At 41.5% G+C, this 26,678-nt stretch overlaps 1 protein-coding gene across 4 annotated transcripts in view; it reads left to right on the top strand.

The window, feature by feature from the left end:
• LYPD6B (LY6/PLAUR domain containing 6B) overlaps positions 1-26,678 on the top strand; it is a 243,561-nt gene that overhangs the window by 159,529 nt on the left and 57,354 nt on the right. Inside the window, exon 1 of one of the 4 annotated variants that reach the window (XM_070768181.1) lies at positions 15,585-15,721. The exons of the other annotated variants lie outside the window; for them this stretch is intronic. The gene's annotated coding sequence lies outside the window, so the exon portion shown is untranslated. Of the gene's footprint in view, positions 1-15,584; positions 15,722-26,678 lie in introns of those variants that run through there. 4 annotated transcript variants of the gene reach the window in all.

Here is a 26,678-nt window from a genome sequence, read left to right as displayed (position 1 = left end):
AATCCAAAAAACATTGATTAGTTCTAGTAATTTTCTGGTGGAGTCTTTAGGATTTTCTATGTAGAGGGTCATGTCATCTGCAAACAGTGAGAGTTTTACTTCTTTTCCAATTTGGATTCCTTTTATATCTTTTTCTGCTCTGATTGCTGTGGCCAAAACTTCCAAAACTATGTTGAATAGTAATGGTGAAAGTGGGCACCCTTGTCTTGTTCCTGACTTTAGGGGAAATGCTTTCAATTTTTCACCATTGAGGATAATGTTTGCTGTGGGTTTGTGATATATAGCTTTTATTATGTTGAGGTATGTTCCTTCTATTCCTGCTTTCTGGAGAGTTTTTATCATAAATGGATGTTGAATTTTGTCAAAGGCTTTCTCTGCCATTAAAAAGAATACATTTGAATCAGTTCTAATGAGGTGGATGAAATTGGAGCCTATTATACAGAGTGAAGTAAGCCAGAAAGAAAAACACCAATACAGTATACTAACACATATATATGGAATTTAGAAAGATGGTAACAATAACCCTGTATACGAGACAGCAGAAGAGACACTGATGTATAGAACAGTCTTTTGGACTCTGTGGGAGAGGGAGAGGGTGGGATGATTTGGGAGAATGGCATTGAAACCTGTATAATATCATATATGAAACGAGTCGCCAGTCCAGGTTCAATGCACGATACTGGATGCTTGGGGGTGGTGCACTGGGACAACCCAGAGGGATGGTACGGGGAGGGAGGAGGGAGGGGGGTTCAGGATGGGGAACACGTGTATACCTGTGGCGGATTCATGTTGATATATGGCAGAACCAATACAATATTGTAAAGTTAAAAAAGAAAAAAAAGAAAAAAAGAAAATAAAATATAATAAGAAAAAAAAAAAAAAGAATTTTATAGTTCCTGGTCTTACATTTAGGTATTTGATCCAGTTTGAGTTTGTTTTTATATGTGGTGTTAAAGAATACTGTCTAGTCCTTAGCACCACTTCTTGAAGAGACTATCTTTTCTCAATTTTATATTCTTGCCTTCTTCATTGTAGATTAAGTGACCTCTAATACATGGATTTATTTCTGGGCTACATTTTCTATTTTATTGATCTATGTGTGTTTTTGTGTTAATACCATACTGTTTTTTTTTTTTTTTTTTTTTTAATTTCTTTATTGTTGTCTCCAGAATCCCCCCTCCCCAATTGGCAGATAATTGCTTTACAATTTTGTGTTACTTTTTTCCATAAAACAACGTGAATCAGCCATAAGTATACATATGTCTGCTCCCTTTTGAACCTCCCTTCTACCCTCCAAACCCATCCTACTCCTCTAGGTTGTCACAGAACATCGGGTTGAAATTTCTACCTTTTGATAACCTCTCGCTTCTACTAGATCTGAGGATTCTTCCTAGTCTGCTTCTTTTTTTTTTTTTTTTTTTATTTTATTTTTTTAATTTTTTTTTATTTTATTATTTTTTTTAATTTTATTTTATTTTTAAACTTTACATAATTGTATTAGTTTTGCCAAATATCAAAATGAATCCACCACAGGTATACATGTGTTCCCCATCCTGACCCCTCCTCCCTCCTCCCTCCCCATACCCTCCCTCTGGGTCGTCCCAGTGCACTAGCACCAAGCATCCAGTATCGTGCATCGAACCTGGACTGGCAACTCGTTTCTTACATGATATTTTACATGTTACAATGTCATTCTCCCAAATCTTCCCACCCTCTCCCTCTCCCACAGAGTCCATAAGACTGTTCTATACATCAGTGTCTCTTTTGCTGTCTCGTACACAGGGTTATTGTTACCATCTTTCTAAATTCCATATATATGCGTTAGAATACTGTATTTATGTTTTTCCTTCTGGCTTACTTCACTCTGTATAATAGGCTCCAGTTTCATCCACCTCATTAGAACTGATTCAAATGTATTCTTTTTAATGGCTGAGTAATACTCCATTGTGTATATGTACCACAGCTTTCTTATCCATTCATCTGCTGATGGACATCTAGGTTGCTTCCATGTCTTGGCTATTATAAACAGTGCTGCGATGAACATTGGGGTACACGTGTCTCTTTCCCTTCTGGTTTCCTCAGTGTGTATGCCCAGCAGTGGGATTGTTGGGTCATAAGGCAGTTCTATTTCCAGTTTTTTAAGGAATCTCCACACTGTTCTCCATAGTGGCTGTACTAGTTTGCATTCCCACCAACAGTGTAAGAGGGTTCCCTTTTCTCCACACCCTCTCCAGCATTTATTATTTGTAGACTTTTGGATCGCAGCCATTCTGACTGGTGTGAAATGGTACCTCATAGTGGTTTTGATTTGCATTTCTCTGATAATGAGTGATGTTGAGCATCTTTTCATGTGTTTGTTAGCCATCTGTATGTCTTTTTTGGAGAAATGTCTATTTAGTTCTTTGGCCCATTTTTTGATTGGGTCGTTTATTTTTCTGGAGTTGAGCTGTAGGAGTTGCTTGTATATTTTTGAGATTAGTTGTTTGTCGGTTGCTTCATTTGCTATTATTTTCTCCCATTCTGAAGGCTGTCTTTTCACCTTGCTAATAGTTTCCTTTGATGTGCAGAAGCTTTTAAGGTTAATTAGGTCCCATTTGTTTATTTTTGCTTTTATTTCCAATATTCTGGGAGGTGGGTCATAGAGGATCCTGCTGTGATGTATGTCGGAGAGTGTTTTGCCTATGTTCTCCTCTAGGAGTTTTATAGTTTCTGGTCTTACGTTTAGATCTTTAATCCATTTTGAGTTTATTTTTGTGTATGGTGTTAGAAAGTGGTCCAGTTTCATTCTTTTACAAGTGGCTGACCAGATTTCCCAGCACCACTTGTTAAAGAGATTGTCTTTAATCCATTGTATATTCTTGCCTCCTTTGTCGAAGATAAGGTGTCCATATGTGCGTGGATTTATCTCTGGGCTTTCTATTTTATTCCATTGATCAATATTTCTGTCTTTGTGCCAGTACCATACTGTCTTGATAACTGTGGCTTTGTAGTAGAGCCTGAAGTCAGGTAGGTTGATTCCTCCAGTTCCATTCTTCTTTCTCAAGATCGCTTTGGCTATTCGAGGTTTTTTGTATTTCCATACAAATTGTGAAATTATTTGTTCTAGCTCTGTGAAGAATACTGTTGGTAGCTTGATAGGGATTGCGTTGAATCTATAAATTGCTTTGGGTAGTATACTCATTTTCACTATATTGATTCTTCCAATCCATGAACATGGTATATTTCTCCATCTATTAGTGTCCTCTTTGATTTCTTTCACCAGTGTTTTATAGTTTTCTATATATAGGTCTTTAGTTTCTTTAGGTAGATATATTCCTAAGTATTTTATTCTTTCTGTTGCAATGGTGAATGGAATTGTTTCCTTAATTTCTCTTTCTGTTTTCTCATTATTAGTGTATAGGAATGCAAGGGATTTCTGTGTGTTGATTTTATATCCTGCAACTTTACTGTAGTCATTGATTATTTCTAGTAATTTTCTGGTGGACTCTTTAGGGTTTTCTATGTAGAGGATCATGTCATCTGCAAATAGTGAGAGTTTTACTTCTTCTTTTCCAATTTGGATTCCTTTTATTTCTTTTTCTGCTCTGATTGCTGTGGCCAAAACTTCCAAAACTATGTTGAATAGTAATGGTGAAAGTGGGCACCCTTGTCTTGTTCCTGACTTTAGAGGAAATGCTTTCAATTTTTCACCATTGAGGATAATGTTTGCAGTGGGTTTGTCATATATAGCTTTTATTATGTTGAGGTATGTTCCTTCTATTCCTGCTTTCTGGAGAGTTTTTATCATAAATGGATGTTGAATTTTGTCAAAGGCTTTCTCTGCATCTATTGAGATAATCATATGGTTTTTATTTTTCAATTTGTTAATGTGGTGTATTACATTGATTGATTTGCGGATATTGAAGAATCCTTGCATCCCTGGGATAAAGCCCACTTGATCATGGTGTATGATCTTTTTAATGTGTTGTTGGATTCTGATTGCTAGAATTTTGTTAAGGATTTTTGCATCTATGTTCATCAGTGATATTGGCCTGTAGTTTTCTTTTTTTGTGGGATCTTTGTCAGGTTTTGGTATTAGGGTGATGGTGGCCTCATAGAATGAGTTTGGAAGTTTACCTTCCTCTGCAATTTTCTGGAAGAGTTTGAGCAGGATAGGTGTTAGCTCTTCTCTAAATTTTTGGTAGAATTCAGCTGTGAAGCCGTCTGGACCGGGGCTTTTGTTTGCTGGAAGATTTTTGATTACAGTTTCAATTTCCATGCTTGTGATGGGTCTGTTAAGATTTTCTATTTCTTCCTGGTCCAGTTTTGGAAAGTTGTACTTTTCTAAGAATTTGTCCATTTCTTCCACGTTGTCCATTTTATTGGCATATAATTGTTGATAGTAGTCTCTTATGATCCTTTGTATTTCTGTGTTGTCTGTTGTGATCTCTCCATTTTCGTTTCTAATTTTGTTGATTTGATTTTTCTCCCTTTGTTTCTTGATGAGTCTGGCTAATGGTTTGTCAATTTTATTTATCCTTTCAAAGAACCAGCTTTTGGTTTTGTTGATTTTTGCTATGGTCTCTTTTGTTTCTTTTGCATTTATTTCTGCTCTAATTTTTAAGATTTCTTTCCTTCTACTAACCCTGGGGTTCTTCATTTCTTCCTTTTCTAGTTGCTTTAGGTGTAGAGTTAGGTTATTTATTTGACTTTTTTCTTGTTTCTTGAGGTGTGCCTGTATTGCTATGAACTTTCCCCTTAGGACTTCTTTTACCGTGTCCCACAGGTTTTGGGTTGTTGTGTTTTCATTTTCATTCGTTTCTATGCAAATTTTGATTTCTTTTTTGATTTCTTCTGTGATTTGTTGGTTATTCAGCAGCGTGTTGTTCAGCCTCCATATGTTGGAATTTTTAATAGTTTTTCTCCTGTAATTGAGATCTAATCTTACTGCATTGTGGTCAGAAAAAATGCTTGGAATGATTTCTATCTTTTTGAATTTACCAAGGCTAGCTTTATGGCCCAGGATGTGATCTATCCTGGAGAAGGTTCCATGTGCGCTTGAGAAAAAGGTGAAATTCATTGTTTTGGGATGAAATGACCTATAGATATCAATTAGGTCTAACTGGTCTATTGTATCGTTTAAAGTTTGTGTTTCCTTGTTAATTTTCTGTTTAGTTGATCTATCCATAGGTGTGAGTGGGGTATTAAAGTCTCCCACTATTATTGTGTTATTGTTAATTTCTCCTTTCATACTTGTTAGCATTTGTCTTACATACTGCGGTGCTCCCGTGTTGGGTGCATATATATTTATAATTGTTATATCTTCTTCTTGGATTGATCCTTTGATCATTATGTAGTGACCTTCTTTGTCTCTTTTCACAGCCTTTGTTTTAAAGTCTATTTTATCTGATATGAGTATTGCTACTCCTGCTTTCTTTTGGTCCCTATTTGCATGGAAAATCTTTTTCCAGCCCTTCACTTTCAGTCTGTATGTGTCTCCTGTTTTGAGGTGGGTCTCTTGTAGACAACATATGTAGGGGTCTTGTTTTTGTATCCATTCAGCCAGTCTTTGTCTTTTGGTTGGGGCATTCAACCCATTTACGTTTAAGGTAATTACTGATAAGTATGTTCCCGTTGCCATTTACTTTATTGTTTTGGGTTCGAGTTTATACACCGTTTTTGTGTTTCCTGTCTAGAGAATATCCTTTAGTATTTGTTGGAGAGCTGGTTTGGTGGTGCAGAATTCTCTCAGCTTTTGCTTGTCTGAAAAGCTTTTGATTTCTCCTTCATACTTGAATGAGATCCTTGCTGGGTACAATAATCTGGGCTGTAGGTTATTTTCTTTCATCATTTTAAGTATGTCTTGCCATTCCCTCCTGGCTTGAAGAGTTTCTATTGAAAGATCAGCTGTTATCCTTATGGGAATTCCCTTGTGTGTTATTTGTTGTTTTTCCCTTGCTGCTTTTAATATTTGTTCTTTGTGTTTGATCTTTGTTAATTTGATTAATATGTGTCTTGGGGTGTTTCTCCTTGGGTTTATCCTGTTTGGTACTCTCTGGGTTTCTTGGACTTGGGTGATTATTTCCTTCCCCATTTTAGGGAAGTTTTCCACTATTATCTCCTCAAGTATTTTCTCATGGTCTTTCTTTTTGTCTTCTTCTTCTGGAACCCCTATGATTCGAATGTTGTAGCGTTTAATATTGTCCTGGAGGTCTCTGAGATTGTCCTCATTTCTTTTAATTCGTTTTTCTTTTATCCTCTCTGATTCATTTATTTCTACCATTCTATCTTCTAATTCACTAATCCTGTCTTCTGCCTCTGTTATTCTACTATTTGTTGCCTCCAGAGTGTTTTTAATTTCACTTATTGCATTATTCATTATATATTGACTCTTTTTTATTTCTTCTAGGTCCTTGTTAAACCTTTCTTGCATCTTCTCAATCCTTGTCTCCAGGCTATTTATCTGTGATTCCATTTTAGTTTCAAGATTTTGGATCAATTTCACTATCATTATTCGGAATTCTTTATCAGGTAGATTCCCTATCTCTTCCTCTTTTGTTTGGTTTGGTGGGCATTTATCCTGTTCCTTTGTCTGCTGAGTATTCCTCTGTCTCTTCATCTTGTTTAAATTGCTGAGTTTGGGGTGTCCTTTCTGTATTCTGGCAGTTTGTGGAGTTCTCTTTATTGTGGTGTTTCCTCGCTGTGTGTGGGTTTGTACAGGTGGCTTGTCAAGGTTTCCTGGTTAGGGAAGCTTGTGTCGGTGTTCTGGTGGGTGGAGCTGTATTTCTTCTCTCTGGAGTGCAATGAAATGTCCAGTAATGAGTTATGAGATGTCTATAGTTTTGGGGTGACTTTGGGCAGCCTGTATCTTGAAGCTCAGGGCTGTGTTCCTTTGTTGCTGGAGAATTTGCTTGGTATGTCTTGCCCTGGAACTTATTGGCCCTTGTGTGGTGCTTGGTTTCAGTGTCGGTATGGAGGCATTTGATGAGCTCCTGTGAATGAATGTTCCTGGAGTCAGGAGTTCCCTGGAGTCAGGGTTTGGACTTAAGTCTCCTGCTTCCGATTATCGGTCTTATTTTTACAGTAGTTTCAAAACTTCTCCTTCTATACAGCACCATTGATAAAACATCTACATTAAAGATGATAAGTTTCTCTACAGTGAGGGTCACTCAGAGAGGTTCACAGGGTTACATGGAGAAGAGAAGAGGGAGGAGGGAGTTAGAGGTGACCCAAATGAGATGAGGTGAATCAATAGTGGAGAGAGTGGGCTAGCCAGTAGTCACTTCCTTATGTGCACTCCACAACTGGACCACTCAGAGATGTTCACGGGGTTATACAGAGAAGAGAAGAAGGAGGAAGGTAACAGAGGTGGCCAGAAGGATAAAAGGGGGGAATGAAAAGGAGGGAGACAGATCCAGCCAGTAATCAGTTCCCTAAGTGTTCTCCACCGTCTGGAACACACAGAAATTCACAGAGTTGGGTAAAGTAGAGAGGGGTTAGGGAGGAGACACAGGCGACCTGGTGGAGAAAAAGGAGGGTCCAAAGGGAGAGAGAGCAGTCAAGCCAGTAATCTCACTCCCTAGTGAAAAATGGGTCCTGAAGATTGGGTCCTTAAAGGTACAAAATTGGTAACAAATACATAAAAGCAAAAATTAAAAATCTAGAGTAGAGTTTGGAATTTCAAAAATACGATGTTAAAGAAAAGAAGAAGGAAAAGAAAGAGAGAAAGAACGAACAAACAAAAACAAACAAGGTCGTGAAAATTATAAAGAAAGTACAGGTACAAAATTGATAACTAATACCAGAAAGCGAAAATTAAAAATCTAGAGTAGAGTTTGGAATTTCAAAAATACGATGTTAAAGAAAAGAAGAAGGAAAAGAAAGAGAGAAAAAACGAACAAACAACAACAAACAAGGTCGCGAAAATTATAAAGAAAGTACAGGTACAAAGTTGATAACTAATACCAGAAAGCAAAAATTAAAAATCTAGAGTAGAGTTTGGAATTTCAAAAATACAATGTTAAAAAAAAAAAGAAGAAAAATAAAGAGAGAAAACAAACAAACAAATACGAACAATGTCACAAAAATTATAAAGAAAATACAGGTACAAAATTGATATCAAATACCAAAAAGCATAAATTAAAAATCTAGAGTAAAGTTTGGAATTTCAGATATACAATGTTATATAAAAGAAGAAGAGAAAGAAACAGAGAAGAAGAAAAAAAAAAGTCACAGAAATTATATAAAAAAAAAAACTATAGGTACAAAATTGATAACATATACCAAAAAGCAAAAATTAAAAATCTAGAGTAGAGTTTGGAATTTCAAAAATACAATGTTAAAGAAAAGAAGAAAAAAACAAAAACAAACAAACAAAAAAAACAAGGTCAAAAAATTATAAAATATATATATATGAAGTTTGCTGAAGAAGAAAAAAATAGGGTCTTTTTTTTTTTTTTTTGGCAAAGTAATAGGTTATAAAAGTGAAAATTAAAGGAACAATAGAGGACTTAAAATTTTTTTTTTAATTAAAAAAAAAAAGAAAGAATGATTGTAAAAATAATAAAAATATATCTAGGACTTTTTTTTTTTTTTTTTGTGGGTGAGTGGGTTCAGTTCATTTTTGGCTAGTTCCTTGGTCAGATTTATATTTCTCAAGATCTATAGGCCCCTTCCTATGTAGTCCGTAGTAACCACAGGGTTTTGATCTATTGCCTATAGCTTCCAAGGCGTTTCCCTCTGTTATATCTTCTTCTGTTTGCTAGTCTCTTCAGTATCTGGTTTCCGCCCTGACTCAAAGGGCACGGTGGAGGACACTTTTTTTTTTTTTTTTTTTTAGGCTTACTTGTTCAGTCGCGCTGTGGGGAGGGAGGGAGGGATGCTGCAAACAAATAACACTGGCGTGGGCTCACAGTGCCTCAGCCACCCTGGGTCTGCCCCTGCTCACGGCGTGTGTAGCCTCCCTGTCCACACTGCTCGGACTCTAGGTTGTTCCGCCGGGAACAATCCGAGGCTGGCCCTGGGCTGCATGTACCTCCCAGGTCCAAGCCGCTCAGGTTCAGGCACTCGGGTAGTCCTCAGAGGCGCAGACTCAGTTGGGCCTGCGTTTTGTGCTCTTCCCAGGTCCGAGTGCCAATTTGCTCTTCCCAGGCGAGCGCCAATGCTGCGACTTATCGCCTCCCCGCCACTCAGTTATCTGGATGTAAAACCGGCGCACCTTCTCAGGCAGATGTTGACCGTCCAGACCCCCAAGAAGTTTTAGTTAGCAAAGAAGCCTGCTTACAATTTTATAGATAATGTCTCTCTGGGGCTGCGATTGCCCCCTTCCGGCTCTGGCTGCCTGTCACCGGAGGGGGAAGGTCTGCAGCCGGCTATCTCTGTTCAGTCCTTTGTTCCGTGCGCGGGCCTGGCGGTCTTAGGTTAGGGCTGGCTTTTCGCGTGGTAGGTATCCCACAGTCTGGTTTGCTAGCCCAAATTATTTCGCTCAGATAGCGCTCAGGGTATTCAGGCCAGATTCTTACTCTCAGCGATGCAGCCCACGCCGCGCCTCCCTGCCCAGCCCCGGTTTGCTAATGGCGGATGCAGGCGTCTGCGCTGCTTCTCCGCTGGGGGAGTTACCGTAGGGCTCGCAATCTGCGAGTTTTAAATTGTTTATTTATTTTTTCTCCCTGTTATGTTGCCCTCTGTGCTTCCAAAGCTCGGCACAGATTCGGCAGTGAGAAGGTTTCCTGATGTTTGGAAACTTCTCTCTTTTTAAGATTCCCTTCCCGGGACGGAACTCCGTCCCTCCCTCTTTTGTCTCTTTTTTTTTGTTTGTTTTTAATATTTTTTCCTACCTCCTTTCGAAGAGTTGGGTTGCTTTTCTGGGTACCTGATGTCCTCTGCCGGCATTCAGAAGTTGTTTTGTGGAATTTACTCGACGTTTAAATGCTCTTTTGATGAATTTGTGGGGGAGAAAGTGTTCTCCCCGTCCTACTCCTCCGCCATCTTGGCTCCTCCCTAATACCATACTGTTTTGATGATGTGTCTTTATAGTGTGGGTGAAAGTCAGGGAGCTTGATTCCTCCATGTCTGTTCTCCTTTCCCAAGATTGTTTTGGCTGTTTGGGTCTTTTCTGTTTCCATACAGATTTAAAATTATTGTTCTCATTCTGTGAAAAATGTCATTGGTATTTTGACAGGGATTGCACTGAATCTATACATTGCCATGGGTAATATGGTCGTTTTAATACTCTTCTTTCAATCCAAAAAATGGTATATCTTTCCATGTATTCACGTGACCTTCAGTTTCTTTTATCAATGTCATACAGTTTTTGGAGTGCAGATCATTTTGTCCTTAGGCAGGTTTATTCCTAGGTATTTTTTTTTGTGTGTGATGTAATGGTAAATAGAATTGTTCCCTTAATTTCTCTTTTGAATCTTTTGTTTAACTGTGTAGAAATGCAACAGATTTCTGTATATTAATTTTGTGTCCTGCAACTTTACTGAATTCTTCAATGAGCTCTAGTAGTTTTCTGGTGGCATCTTTAGGATTTTCTATATATAGTACCATTTCACCTACAGTGACAGTTTTACTTTTTCCTTTCCAATTTGGATACCTTTTTTTCTTTTTGTCTGACTGCTGTGGCTAGGACTTCCAATACTGTGTTGAATAAATGTAGCTGGAATGGGCATCCTTGTTGTTCCTGATTTTGGAATGCTTTCTAGCTTTTCACTGTTCTTATGATGTTAGCTGTGAGTTTGTCCAGTATGGCCTTTATTAAATTATGGTAGGTTCCCTCTATGCCCTCTTCCTGGAGAATTTTTTTTAAACATTCATAAATGGATGCTAAATTTTGTCAGAAGATTTTTCTCCATCTTTTGGGATGATCACCTAGTTTTTATTCTTCAGTTTGTTAATGTGTATCATGTTGATTTACAGATATTGAAAAATCCTTGCCTCCCTGGAATAAATCCCATTTGATCATGGTATATAATCCTTTTAATATATTCTTGAATTCGGTTTGCTAGTATTTTGTTGAGGATTTTTTGCATCTGTGTTTCTCAGTAATATTGGCCTGTAGTTTTCCTTTTTTGTGGTTATCTTTGTCTGGTTTGGTATCAGGGTGATGATGGTCTCACAAAACGAGTTTGGGAGTGTTCCTTCCTCTACAATTTTTTGAAATAGCTTCAGAAGGTTGGGCATTAACGCTTCTCTAAATGTCTGTTAGGATTCATCTGTGAAACCATCTAATCCTGGATTTTTGTTTGTTGCGAATTTTAAAATTACTAATTCAGTTTCACTAATGGTAACTCAACTGTTCTTTTTTTTTTTTTTTTTAATTTCTTCCTGGTTCAGTCTTGGGAGACTGTACCTTTCTAAGAATTTGTCCATTTTTCTAGGCTGTCCATTTTATTGGCATACTGTTGTTCATGATAGTCTATGATGATTCTTTGTATTTCTGTAGTATCAGTTGTAACTTCTCTTTCATTTCTGATTTTATTGATTTGGGTACTTTCTTTTTCTTGATGAATCTTGCTAAAGGTTTATCAATTTTGTTTATCTTTTCAAAGAACTAGGTTTTACTTTCATTGATCCCTTCTATTTTGTTTTAGTCTCTATTTTTGCTCTGCTGTTAATGATTTCTTTTATTAATACTAACTTTGGGTTTTGTTTGTTCTTCTTTGTGTAGTTGCTTTAGGTATAAGGTTAAGTTGTTTATTTGAGATTTTTGTTCCCTCGGGTAAACTTACTATAAAATCTCCTCTTAGAACTAATTTTTCTGGGTAGAGTATTCTTAGTTGTAGGTTTTCCTTTTCATTACTTTAATAAATCATGCTAGTTCCTTCTGACCTATAGAGTTTCTGCTGAGAAGTCAGCTGAAAGCCTTATGGGTGTTCCTTTGTATGTTATTTGTTGCTCTTCTCTTATTGCTTTTAATATTCTCTTTTTTTTCTTTAGTTTTTGCCATTTTAATTACAACGTGCCTTGATGTGTTCCTCTTTGGGTTAATCCTGTATGGGAATCTCTGTGCTTCCTAGGCTTGGGTGACTGTTTCCTTTCCCAGGTTAGGGAAGTTTTCAGCTATTATGTCTTCAAATATGTTCAGAGCCCCTTTGCTCTCTCTTCTCTTTCTGGGACCCCTAGAATGCAAATATTAGTGTGCTTGATGTTGTCCCAGTAGTCTCTTAAACAGTCCTCATTTCATGTCATTCTTTTTTCTTTTCTTTTAGGCCTCAGAGATTTCCACTACTCTGTCTTCCAGCTCTCTGATCCACTCTTCTGTATCATTTAGCCTATTGTTGATTCCTTTTAGTATATTTTTCTTTTCATGTATTGTGCTCTTTATCTCTTCTTGGCAGTTCTTTGTATTTCACTTTGTTTAAAATTTCTAACTTCTCGCTGTGTGCATCTATTTCTCTCCTGAGTTCTTTGATCTCCTTGTAATCACTACCCTGAACTCATGCTTGGGTTGTTTGCCTGTCTCCAGTTCACTTAGCTCTTCTTCTGGGGATTTATCTTGTTCCCTCATCACCTGGAGCATGTTATTCTGTCACCTTAGTTTGCCTTGGGCTTCCCTGGTGGCTCAGATGGTAAAGCGTCTGCCTGCGATGCGGGAGACCCGGGTTGCTGTTTGTATTTTTATGTATCTCTTTTGTTTTCCAACCTTGAAGAAGTGGCCGTTTGTAGGCGATGTACTATTCATCCCAGAAGCACTCTCTGCTCTTGTCACCCAAGCTATAAGCTCTAGGAGTTTTCCTTACAAGGACAGTGTGGGTTCTTCCATTGCAGTGGGCTGTGTGGGCAGTATGGCAGGCTTCAGTTTCAGTTTAGTCACTCAGTCGTGTCCAACTCTTTGCGATCCCATGGACTGCAGCATGCCAGGCTTCCCTGTCCATCACCAGCTCCTGGAGCTTGCTCAAACTCATGTTCATCGAGTCAGTGATGCCATCCAACCATATCATCCTTTGTCATTCCCTTCTCCTCCTGTCTTCAATCTTTCCAAGCATCAGGGTCTTTTCCAGTGAGTCATTTCTTCACATCAGATGATCTTAGTTTTTTGAATGTTGAGTTTTAAGCCAGCTTTTTCACTGTCTGCTTTCACTTTCATCAAGAAGCTCTTCAGTTCTTCTTCACTTTCTGCCATAAGGGTGGTGTCATCTGCGTATCTGAGGTTATTGATATTTCTCCTGGCAATCTTGTTTCCAGCTTGTGCTTCATCCAGCCGGGCATTTCTCATGATGTACTCTGCATGTAAGTTAAATAAGCAGAGTGACTATATATAGCCTTGATGTCCTCCTTTCCCAATTTGGAATCAGTCTGTGGTTCCGTGTCCAGTTCTAACTCTTCTTCTTGACCTGCATACAGATTTCTCAGGAGGCAGGTTAGGTGGTCAGGTGTTCCTATCTCTTGAAGAATTCTCCACAGTTTGTTGTGATCCACACAGTCAAAGGCTTTGGTGTAGTCAATGAAGCAGATGTTTTTCTGGAACTCTTGTAGGCTTGGTTGGCCCCTGGTCCAGAAACTTGCCAGGCTCTGCCTTGTACAGAGGCTATTGGCTTCCAAATTGCTGAACTGGGTCATGAAGATGACGACTGTGGAACTGGGGAGTGTCCTGGGGCTAGTGCTTGCTTACTGGTGGGCAAAAAGGATACAGAAGACTCTTGCCTGCCTATCGTTGGATGGAGCTGGTTCTGGGGTTAGTGCTGGACTACTGGGAGGTAGAGCCAGATCCTGGAATCTGGTTGCAGAGCCAGGGATTCCACAGCTGGTGTCAGATTGCTGGGAGGCAGGAGAATGCAGTTCTTGACACGGGTCCAGGGTCCAGAGTTTCCTACAGCTCGTGGACAGGGCTGCAGCCCATCTGGGCCCAGGTCAGGGTCTGGCTTACTGGTGGGCAGGCTGAGTCTGCTGGTTGTGGGATTGTGTTTCCTTGCGTTTGGTGGACGAGGCTGGTCCAGAGGCTAAAGCCAGCTTCCTAGAGTGTGGGGCCAGGGCCCAGTGGATTCTGAGACTGATGCTTGCCTTATCTAGGGGGTGGAGCTGGGTCCTGGGCCCCCTGGTGGTCAGAGCCATATACAGAGGCAGCTGCAGGCTCAGGGAGTCTTACGGCAGCCCCACCCAGTTAGTTACTTGGCCGGAGGTGTCCCAGCACTAGTGCCTGTAGGCTATTGGGTCAGGGAGGGCTGGGTGCTGGGAACAATAAGCTATAGAGAAGATTCCAGAAGTGTCCACCAGTGCCAGTGTCCTGTGGTAGAAGAGACTCCCAGGAATGGCTGCCAAAGTGTCTGTGTCCCTCTGGTGAGCTCCAGTTGCCTCCTGCCCCTCTGGAAGACTCTCTAACGCCAGCAGATAGGTCTGACCCCAAGCTCCTATCAAATTACTGCTTTTGCCCTGGGTCCTGAAATATGTGAGATTCTGTGTATGCCTTTAAGAGTGATGTTTCTATTTCCTCCAGTCCTCTGGGGCTTTCCTGAATTATGCTCTGCTGGCCTTCAACACTAAATGCTCTGGGGGCTCATGTTCCTGGTGCCAGACCCTAGGCTGGGGAGCCCAGTGTGGGGCTCAGGCCTCTCACTCTTTTGGAAGGCCTTCTCCAATTGTAATTATTCTCCAACTTGTGAATCACACACCTGGAGACACAGAATTGACTCGATTGTGAGTTTACCCCTCCTCACCCATCTACTTATGATTCCTTCTTTGTTTCCTTAGTTTAGAAGAACTTTTCTGATAGGTTCTGATTTTTTTTTTTTTCATTGACGGTTTCTCTGCAAATAGTGGTGATTTTGGTGTGCTCACAGGAGATGGTGAGTTCAGTGTTTTTCTACTCAGCCATCTTAGCTGGTCTCCCTTGTTTAAATGTTAATCATATCTAAAAAATAACTTCACAGTGATACGGAGCCTGCTATTTGGCGTCATAACCCAGCCAAGTTGGTTAAACTCATAAAATTAATCATCACAGATAGGAATATAAATATATAATAGAATATCCTTAAAATTTGGCATGATTGTTATTTGTCTTTTACAGTGCTTCAGTTCATGCAGAAAAAAATATTCTGACTCTCCCATCTCCTCATCTAGGTTCAAGTCTCATGTCATTATTTCATCAATTATCAGGGCTTTCTTCCAAGGCAGTGTTGGTTAAATGGCATAGAGTCTTCATTGTATGTGGATGTGTGAATGCTCTGACCTGCCAACATACCCTGATACATGTCGGTGTTACACAGAGTTCTGCCAGCTCCTTGGTAAACAGCCATTTTTGTGGAGGGATTTGATGAAGTGTATGATTTCACCAATTATTACCATTTCCAATTAGCCAGGGTCCAGGTGTGTGTGAATAAAACCTTAGCTCATCCTCTCTGTAACCTTAACAGCCTCCACCTGACTTGATTCCAGGGCTTTCATGTGTTAAATATTGTTCAGTTGATTATATTGTTGCTCTTCAATTCTGGAAAGTCTTCAAATATCCGGGGACCTGCCTTCTGTTAGAAAATACAGTTGTTCAGGAGTATAACTCATCCTTGAGGGTGGCTCTCCCCTTATCTCTTTATCTTTGAGAGGCTGATTACTTTATTTGGTCACAAAACTCTTCACTTTTGGAGAGAGGAGCTGACAACCTCCCTTGCTCTCTTCAGCTAAGAATTAGGTGATTACGGACAATGGTCGGCTTCTTGTTTGGAAGTGCTGGGCTAGGTCAGCATCCTTGTGGACGCCGGAACATCTTGGGACTCTGTCTTTGACCATCTCCTCAGCAGCTTGCCAGGTTTGCAGTTTGCCTGTTCCATCCTAACCCTTTGCTTCTCACTGTTGTCCTGAGATTCAGAAGCCTGGTTTTGCCTTAATTATGTTTCTGATGAGCCCAAGGGAGGAGGGCTGATGCCTAGGGAATGGTTAGTGGTGAGACTTCTCTGCTTCCCATGTGATGTACTAATTTGATCAGTTGAGAGAAACTTCTAGAATAACTGTCCCAGAGATGGGGTGGGGATATATGTGTCTTTTGGGGGAAGGAGGAGGGGTAGGAGCAATAAGATGGTTTACTCCTTGCCTTTTTAAAAGGACAACATTGCACTACCCTAATTAGGTTCAAGAAAACAAGTAGCGATAGTAACTACTTGCTATTCTGAGTATTTGTAATTATAGGACATTTATATGTTCAGGATTAGAAGATACTTCCTGATCCAAAACAGGATAAGGGTGTGTCCCCAGCCAAGAAGAGGTGGCAGCATCCATGTGAGCATGTTTCAAGTTACATGTTTTGCTGATGATTGCTCTTTACCTCATTCATTTGGCCCTTTTGGTTTTAGGTGTGGTGTTTAATACACAAGTCAACCAGTATTGATTGATAGGTCTGTCTCCATTTTCCTGGTGAAAAAAACTGAATCTAACGTCTGATTTTCCAAGGTCCAGGCTACCAAGGCCAAGGAATATCTTCTTGAGGCCTCAGGGACCTGAGCCTGCCTGGTCTACTGAGTAGTCATCTGCCTGACTGGGCTTTCAGCTCCCAGCCCAGAGGCCCTTTGCCTTGTAACCAGACCTCCCACCTTGCATCTGATGAATGAGGGAGGCAGCCTCCAAAGGAAATTGTCTGAGATTGTGAACTGATGGGGGCCAAGGCCATGTTTACCCTTCCTGTTTCTTGTCTACAAAGAGCAGATTGAATCATTAGTGCTCATGTTTGTTAATGATAATTACATGTTTCAAGTACAAAGCATTATTCTGTAGAATATTTACTAAGATGGTTTACTCCTTGCCTTTTTAAAAGGACGACATTGTACTACCCTAATTAGGTTCAAGAAAACAAGTAGGAATCTACATAACATCATCACTTTTCTCCCTAGGGCATACTGGGTGGTGTGCAAGCTATTACTTGAACTTAAGAGTCTGCTATTAACCTGAATAATATGAAGATCAGAGAAGTGATGTCCACCAATGAGACATACAGAGAGCATTGGGTTATCTCCCAAAGCTAGGCAATGTAATTCCTTTATAGTTACAGGTTCAACACAATGTTAGGAACATGGTAATGATAGTCACGATAATCGTAATAATAATGATAATAATGGCAATAAAAATAATAACTCTAATGTGAACTATCTCTATCTCCACCATCACAACAGCTAATATTGGTTGGCTCCTACTTTCTACCAGGCCTAGATTAAGCATTTTATTTGTATTCTCTCCATCTGCATAGAATGCTGATTACTATGAAGAAGGTCCTATTAACATTCACTTTTTACAGTTGAGGAAATTGAGGTTCAAAGAGATTAGATAAGTAGCCCAAAGTTAGACCGCTAAGTCCCAAAGGGCAGAACAAGAAGTAACCCTCCAAATAGCACAGAACGTGGTCCAACCTCGCTGCAGCTTTGACCCACGGGCAGGTGTCGTGGCCAGTACTCTTCCAGGTTTTCACACTTGTCCCTGCTCACCTGCCCTTTGCCCCTACCATTGACATTTTGTGTCTTTTGCATTGAGGCAGCCAAAACATTCAAATATATATAAATAGTTCAAGATCGTTCAAGAATATTCAGGCTCTAGGGGACAGCAGAAGGAATGAAGAGTAAAAATCACCCAGTTTTAAAAAATCCCAACTCTGGAGTCACAAACACATTAGTGTGTCCTGCTGTGGCTTTTCCTCTTGTAAATAGTTTGTCCATGTTTATTCCATAGTTATTCCATATTTAAGTTTTGAATTTTAAGTTTAACATAAGTATTTTCTTACACCTTTGCATCTTTTTTAATTTAATATTTTTTAATTAAAAAGTGATGTACTTATTTTTGTGCTGGGTCTTCATTGCGCTGAGGGCTTTTCTCTAGTTGCAGCAAGCGGGAGACTACTCTCTAGCTGCAGTGTGTGGGCTTCTCATTGTGGCGGCTTCCAATGTTGCAGAGCACAGGCTTGAGGGTGCGCGGACTTCTTAGTTGTAGCTCATGGGCTCAGGCACTGGGGCTCTCGGGCTTTAGAGCACAGGCTCAATAGTTGTGGTGCATGGGCTTAGTTGCTCTGTGGCTTGTGGGATCTTCCCAACCCAGGGATCAGACCCTGCATTGGCAGGTGGATTCTTTACCACTGAGCCACCAGGGAAGCCCTCATAATCCTACCTTAATGGCTGCTGAGCTCTCTACTAAGTGCATATGGTTAGCGGGCTTTTAAGTCTATGCCACAGGAGGTGGTATCCTTCCGTTGCTCCCATGTGCCAGGCGCAGGCTTTTGCTCAGCATACTGAGTGCTTGTTTCTGTCTGCTGCCAGGTGGGTTGGAATTGTGGGGTGTCTCTACCCCCTCACATTGTAAATAGCTTGTATCTTGAGAGGGGTCTCTATGGGGTTTGGCAGGAGTCCTACTGGCCTGGAGCTCAGGAGACCCAGATTAGGCTTTGTATGAAATTAGCTGCAAGTCTTTCGGGTAAATTATTAATATTAATGCTTCATCTTAGCATCTCCACCTCTGGGCCACTTACATCTAGTCAGTGCTGTAATTGCGTGAAATCAGGGGTTTTCTGCAGTCTCTTGGTTTATAGCCCAATCAGTTCCAAATCGCTGCAGCAATTTTGGTAGGGCTCAGCTGAGTTATGCTGAGTTGCTTCAAGCAGAGAATTGGTTTTCAAGATGACCAGACCCGTGGGCTCTTGAAAGCTGCAGTGTCTTAGCTGCTTCAGTTTGATTCTTGCCGTTCCCACTTCTGTGTTTCCACCCTGCCAACTTTTTCCCCGGCCTACTCACCAGCATAGATAGTACAAAGTCTGTGCTAAACAAATGTGAGTTGAGCAAATGAATATATGTGCAGACAAATGATCTTGGTCCTCGTTTAAAAATCTTTAGCACAATGGCTGACCTACCTCATCAAATTAATAAGTAAGATTAGTTCATGTAGATGCAATGGTCTTATTTGTAATAAACAGGGACTTAAGCTTGTGAGTCTCTCATAACATCTTTCAGAGCAATTTTCCTACAAATTTGACTATCATTTCTTCCCTCATGTTACAGAAAAAAAAACAACACACTTTGTGGAACTTCGTATTTTGTCCCCTGTATTGTAGGGTGAGATGGGTTTTTGTTTATGTCATAGCAAAATCACAGCTTAGGATGTAATCATTGTCTCATTTGACCAGCAGAAAAAAATAGAGAGTTGAGGGTTTCCTGCTTTCTACGGCCACAGAGCTGGACCCATGGGGTGACGTGGTTTCTTCTGACTGGCTCTCTGAATCTTCCCTGGTGATACTAACCTTTAATTTGTTTGCTTATGTCTTGAAGGCATCTACCCACATCTTCGTACAATATCTAAGACTCCTAGAATAAAGGTGCTTCCAAGGAAGCCAAATCTTTGCATTTCTGGCCCTATGTTCTATCACAGACTAAAAGAAACAAAACTTTGAGTTCCCACTGCCCTCCTCGGAAAGACTTAATTTGGTGTCTACCTCAGTGCAGAAAACTTGCCTCCATCTCCCCAGATATCATTAATTGGTCTTAGTTTTCCCAAGCTGATGTGCTGACTGCAATGGCCCCCGGTGGGTGGATGAGAGCTTGGAAGCAGCATGCGGTGGTTGGTAAATCTGCTGGCAGATAGACAAGTGGCCTGGTTTTGTGTGTGTCTGTTTGACATGTCATTGATAATAATGCCTCATTTGTTTAGGCCTTTGTATCTGTTATCTATTGTGTAAAGTAGATACACAAACTCAGTGGCTTAAAACCACCACCATTGTATTTCTCATGATTGTGGGCCAGCGACTGGGGCTGGGCTCAGCTGGATGGTGGGTCTGCTAGGCTCCCATGGGGTCCGTGCCACCGTGTTCAGCCAGTGCCTGGGAAGTTGATATAGGGACCTCAGCTAGGATGACTCAGCTCTGTCATGTGGTCTCATTCTCCAAAGGTTCTCTCAGGCTCCTTCACAAGATAGAAGTGTCTGGTAAGAAGGTAAGTATTGAAGTAGCACAGTCTGTTGGACAAAGAAAGGCATAGATTCAGCCCAGAGTCAAGGGGAGAGTGTTGAAAATAGACTCCAACTCTTGGTGGGAATAGCTGCAATGGATTCACAGCCATTTAAAATTTATCTGGGCTCTTAACTTTGATATGAAAGCATTCTGAAATCAACATTACTTTATATGACTTTAAGGGCTTCCCTAGTGGCTCAGTGGTAAAGAATCGGTTGCCAAGCACAAGATGTGGGTTCAGTCCCTGGGTTGGGAAGATTTCCTAGAGAAATGGCAAACCATCCAGTATTCTTGCCTGGGAAATCCTATGGACAGAGGTGGGCTATAGTCCATGGGATTGCAAGAGAATCAGACATAACTTAGCAACTAAACAACATCAACATTTGACTTTAAATCATCCTGGAATAGAGATAGTGTTGTCATTGCATCTGAGAGCAGAGAAATTTGGAAAACAGTTCTTCTGTAGCATACCCAAGAGTATAAGAATAAAGATAATGATAATATCAGCAAATACTAATAATTGTTATTACTATATGCCAAGCAGTGTTTTAAGTCCTCTAAATATCATAATGCATTTGGTCATTACAGAATCTTATGAGTAGGTATCACTTTAATCCCCATCTTGGTGAGAAAACTGAGGCACAGTGAGGTTGAGAACGTCCCCCAACGTTGTAGGGCTGCTAAGTGGCAGAACAGGGACTTCTCCCCAGGTGCTCTGGCTCCAAAGTCTGTGTATTAACCCCAAGTGCCTGTCAAGTGATGGAATTTAAGTCTGCCTCTGAGAGTGCTCTCTTGGGCCATGTAATTTTTCTAGAGACAAGGGGATTGGCTATTTGGAGAGGGACATTAGGTCTTTCTGGGTACACCCATGGGGCCAAAAATGGATCTAGTCACACTGCTAGAGACCCTAATTGGACATAATAAAGACACCAGATCCCTGAAACAGAGAGTAATTCTCCTGGATGTGTATGGGGAGTGGGGAGTGGGGGGTGTCTGATCATAGTATCACTCTGCTGTTCTTTTGCTGGGAAAGGCATTGAGGAATGAAAATATTTAATGTTCTTGCCAGTCTTTGGACAGCCTCTTGTTCTTAGATTCAGGTAACCAGACAACTTCGGCTCCAAAGAAAAGAATGTTGTGTTTACTTAGCTTTTTGTTTGAGGACTACCCCTGAGAAACCTTTTTTATACAGTGTTTGTCCATCTCCAGGTGGGACCAGGTGGTTTACCTAAGGGGAGAGACACATTTTGTTGAATTTGTAAGGCCATCCTCACAGCCATGGATTAAGTGGTCCACGGCACCTATATCTTAGTCTTGAGCCTGCAGCCCCTCCTCAGTGTGGGTAGTGTAGCTGTGAGTCAGATTTTAGAGCCAGGATTACACTGGAATCTCAAAGTGGTGATTTCCCACTTTGCATTTAGCACCAGAATGGGGGAAGAGACCACAGTCTAAGGCTTAAGAGCAGTCATTCTAGCCATCTGACGTCTCCTCTCCATTAGATCCGATTGTTGTCTCTTGACTCCACAACTACCCTCCTGCTAGTTGGACCTGATGTCCTGGTCCTCCTGTGGTGACTCATGTTATCATCAGTGCCTGTTTCCATTCCTGAGAGGCATTTGCTATTAATATATCTTCTGCATAGATGAGAACCTGCATATTCACACCAATGGACTTGAGTAGAAACTGAGTGGAAAGCCAGGCAATCTGGATGGGCACAGCCCACCAGAGCAGGCAGGAAGTGGGGACGGACTGGGGAGACCCACACTGCTGGCTGCCCCTCCCTTTCCAGCACGTCTCACCTTCTTACCCCAGGAACTTCTTGATTGTCAAGTTCAAACTCCTAGAGAAGCCTTCCCCATAGCAGTGGAACCTCTGTTAACCTTTATCATCTTTTCCTTCAGCTACTCTTGAAGAGTTTGATCCTGTCCTGTGTTAAGTATTTTTCCTCTTTGGATGCTTACATCCTATTTTTCTTATTCAAACCAGCTGGAACAGTTGATCCCCTAGCGTAGAAACAAAACCCTGCCAGGCAGGTCTCTACAGGAGAAATTCTCCAAGCAGTGCTTGGCTGTTGGAGATCACAGCCGAATAGCTCAGACTGCCTTTACGGCAGGGAACGAGAACAAGCAGGAAGCTGCTTCTGTGTCGAGGACTTTGGGGCTTTTCTTTCCTAATTGCTTCCTGGGATGGACCTGGTCAACAGACTGGTATTCCTTTAGCTCCCTCCTGTCTGGTCAGCCTGGAATACCAAAGCCTGCACCTTCATCATTGGATGGGGTTGAATATCATTGGTTGCCTTTGGCTCTTGCTGGCATTGCCTATTTTGGGGATTGGCAGTGCCCAGGAGATGGATGTGAGCGTGTGTGTCGTGGGGAGGCAGGTGAGAGACACAGCGGTGAGCAGGATGAGACTGTGCACTTCACACACTGGGGTCCACTCTGTGCTCTTGAGAGCGCTCAGATGGGTGTGCTCCAGAAGGGTGGTTATTCACCTTATCCCCTTAGAGGATGCTTCCGACGTGGCATTTCCTTGAATTTACTGCAGTTTCGACTCAACCTAGGATTGCTATGTTTCATTGTTCCCCTTTCTGGTTGGTTTTATGACCAGTGTTGCAGGATGACAACCCCTGAAAGTTTGTGTAAACTCCCCTTTCTTTTCCCAGCAGTGAAGATGATTGCTCAACAATAAACATAGAAAGGAAGTTAAAAACACACACACACACACACATAAAACTTTGCTCTAGGCTGGCTCTTGGCAAGGAAAGCTGAGCTGGCAAAGGCAGTTCCTAAATAGGATGCCTATTCACATGCCCCACAGTCTAGGGCTTGTTAGTAAGTTTCTTATCCTGTGGCTCTTTCTGGAAAGGTGGTTATCAGCAATCCAACCAAAAGGCAGCATTTCAAATTTAACCGGAAGTGGCTCTTGAAATTTCATCTTCAGGAAGTCTTTCTAGAGAAGAGATGAAAACTTCCTCTGTGTCTACACATGTCAAGCCCATGCATAATTCTCCTGTTCTCACCACGGTGACTTTCCATATTTAACCCGGAAACACTGAGTCCTGTCCACTAAATAGCTATGTTTCTCCTGTTTGTTGAATGTGGGTCCATCTTAGGATAAAAAGGGCAGAGTTGGTTATTCTGGGATGGCAGATCTGTGCTAACTACCCAGGATAGCACCACCAGATGGACAGTGAATGGAACCTGTTAGAACAGTGATGTCACCTACACCATACACTCTGATCACAGGGGCCCAGTGTCTCTTCTGCATTTAAACTTCAGGTATACTTCTGTCCCAGGTGGCGCTAGTGGTAAAGAATCCACCTGCCAATGTAGGAAATGTAAGAGACGTGGGTTAGAGACGTGGGTTCGATCCGTGGGTTGGGAAGATCCCCTGGAGGAGGAAATGGCAACTCACTAGAGTATTCTCGCCTGGAAAATTCCATGGGCAGAGGAGCCTGGTGGGCTGCAGTCCGTGGGGTCTCAAAGAGTTGGCCAGGACTGAGTCACTGAGCACACACATATTTTGATCAAGTGTGTGGTCAAGCCTTTTTATTGAAGTTTACGTTGGAGTTTCAGCAGTATATCCAATTAGATTATTGCCAGAATCACACATGGTATCAACCTATTTGGCTTTTATCCCATGGAACTCAAATAGGAGGCAGTAATGTAGGTGGTTGCTTGCCATCTATTAGTTTAGTTTATATATTTTTATTTTAGTGCCTTATTTGTAATTAAATGATATTCTAAAATTTTAAGTGAAATATATTTGACACATAACTGTAAATTTAAGGTACACAACATGCTGATTTGGTACATTTGAATACTGTAACATGGTTGCCGCTGTAGCAATAGCACCTCTGTCATGTCACACCATTATCTTTTAGTGCTTGGAATAATTAAAATGTAGTCTCTTCAGTTCAGTCGCTCAGTTGTGTCCGACTCTTTGCGACCCCATGAATCGCAGCACGCCAGGCCTCCCTGTCCATCACCAACTCCCGGAGTTCACTCAGACTCACACCCATAGAGTCAGTGATGCCAGCCAGCCATCTCATCCTCTGTCGTCCCCTTCTCCTCCTGCCCCCAATCCCTCCCAGCATCAGGGTCTTTTCCAGTGAGTCAACTCTTCGCATGAGGTGGCCAAAGTACTGGAGTTTCAGCTTTAGCATCATTCCTTCCAAAGAAATCCCAGGGCTGATCTCCTTCAGAATGGACTGGTTGGATCTCCTTGCAGGCAAGCTTGATTATAATGCAGAATTGTTGTCTATATTCACTACACTGTGCTTATTTGTCTACTAGTTTCAAGTTAACAATATTTTAACCTCTCTCCCCCAAGCGGTACCCGCCTGGTAGCTCAGATGGTAAAGAATCCGCCTGCAATGCAGGAGACCCAGGTTTGATCCCTGGGTCGGGAAGATCCCCTGGAGAAGGGAATGACAAGAACCACTCCAGTATTCTTGCCTGGAGAATTCCATGGACAGAGGAGCCATGGGGTCACAAGGAGTCAGACAATACTGAATGCCAAACAGTTTCACTCCGCACGCCCCCCGCCCCCGCCCCAGAAAGGGTAAATTAGAGTAAAGCAGTATGGAGAATAGTGGGGAGAATCAGATTAATTAGGGAATGAGAGTGCCCAGTGCATTTCTCAGAGAAGGCAATGGCACCCCACTCCAGTACTCTTGCCTGAAAAATCCCATGGACAGAGGAGCCTGGTAGGCTGCAGACCATGGCGTCACTAAGAGTTGGAAACGACTGAGTGACTTCACTTTCACTTTTCACTTTCATGCGTTGGAGAAGGAAATGGCAACCCACTCCGGTGTTCTTGCCTGGAGAATCCCAGGGACAGGAGAGCCTGGTGCGCTGCTGTCTATGGGGTCACACAGAGTCGGACACGACTGAAGCGACTAAGCTGCAGCAGCAGCAGCAGTGCATTTCTGGATTTGCTCCCTGAATTGGTTACAACTCTGAAAGGGAAAGGTTTTCAATTTTCAAGTCTTTAAAATGTACTGCCATGGCAGAGGCTTTTACTTTCACTCTTCCGCATGTGTTCACCCTATTATCGTCTTAGTTTTATAGAACGCATTCCTAAAATAGCCAAGGCAGTGACCACAAGCAGAGAGCCATGTGCTGTTCCTCTAGGATTTCTCTCCACTAAGGTCACAGATGTTCTCGCCTCCATCTCTGCCCCTCTCCTCCATCTCTGTGAAGACTAGGGGCCTAATGGGGAGTTCTGTGGAGAGGTTGCCTGGAATTGTGGGCTGAAATACAGACTGTAAATACCGAGTTTTAAGATGTGAGGAAGGAAAGTGACATTGATTTATTTGTTCTGTTCTTGGCCAGCCTGAGAAACCTGTCCCATGAGGTAATCAACAACTGCTTTTATCCTAACTAGTGACTTCAAGAGGGTGATTACTCACCCCGTCATTACCATTCTCCCTGAGTCATCCAGGCTGGCTCCTGTTGGTTTCAACTGAATAAGAATCTTCAGGCCGTGGACTCTAGGGCCAAGGTGCCTATTTAGTAATGTGAATTACAGACACAGGCCTTGGACATGGAGCCATGGCTTGTTCTTCTTCTTCTTTTTTTCCTTTAATTTTTATTTTTGGTTGTGCTGGGTCTTCGCTGCCGCACTCGGGCTTTCTCTAGTTGTGGAGAGTGGAGGCTACTCTCTAATTGCAGTACACGGGCTTCTCATTGTGGTGGCTTCTCTTATTTTGGATCACAGGTTCTAGGCACGTGGGCTCAGTAGTCGCAGCTTGTGGGCTCTCGAGCCGGGTAGTTGTGGCACACCGGGCTTAACTGCTCTGCAGCATGTGGGATCTCCCCAGACCAGGGATCAAACTCGTGTCTCCTGCATTGGAAGGGGGATTACTACTGAGCCGCCAAGGAAGCCCCATGGCTCGTTTTGAGAAGATATTGTGTAGGTTCAGGTTTTTAGTTATGTGTCTATTTGAGGAATTGAATTGTCTGGTATCATCTAAGTGGCCATCTTAATGGTCAACATAGAATGATTCTAGGAGTAACCAGACCCTCCAGCCTGCCTGCTGGTGATATAAAGGACAAAGATATGATTATGCAAAAGGATGGTGACTTGGGGGCATCTCATGCTGGTTTCTTCTCAGAAGTGCTTCAGATTGACCACTGTGCATTAGGGGGAGGTCTTAGCAAAGACCCCTGAAAGCCTTGGCCTTGTGATGGTGCTGGGAGGGCTTTGACACTTAGGAAGACATGTGCTGTTATGAGTACACTGAAAGGAAGCCGAGATCATGTCCATTTTACAGATACCCCCTGTCCCCTGATAAGCCACTCTCCTCAGTACTATTCTTGGGTCATATTGTATATGATTTGGACAATCAATCTGACACTAAATTGTCTTGGGCCAAATTTGGATGTATGGGTCATTGTAGAGATTAATATTGATTGGCACATGTGTTTAGTTCTGGTTCATTCCAAAGTTCAGTCTGTTACCAAGTTTTGAATGTTGATGTTCATCACAGACCTAAAGAAACTTAGTTTTGAAGGGGAGCAGTCTTGTAAGCCTTAGTTGAGGCATCACACGTTTATAGGCGAGTTTGACATGTTTTGAAATAGAAAAGGAAAAGGCAAATCTTGGGATACACATTTATGGGTTAGTTCAAAATCCTACCCCTTTTACAGTTTCTCACCTAATCCTTCCCGGGTTTAAATAAAATCAACAGTTGCTTTTACAACAGCTATTCTGTCACTGTTGTCTATCTCCAGGCACTTGAAATATATCATTAAACAACATCAGAATTAATCCAAGGCCCTTTAAACTG

The sequence above is a fragment of the Bos indicus genome, chromosome 2, assembly GCF_029378745.1.
Source record: "Bos indicus isolate NIAB-ARS_2022 breed Sahiwal x Tharparkar chromosome 2, NIAB-ARS_B.indTharparkar_mat_pri_1.0, whole genome shotgun sequence".
NCBI classification, from domain to species: domain Eukaryota; kingdom Metazoa; phylum Chordata; class Mammalia; order Artiodactyla; family Bovidae; genus Bos; species Bos indicus.
Note: the sequence above shows the minus strand (reverse complement) of the source record. Positions and strands in the feature narration are given on the sequence as shown.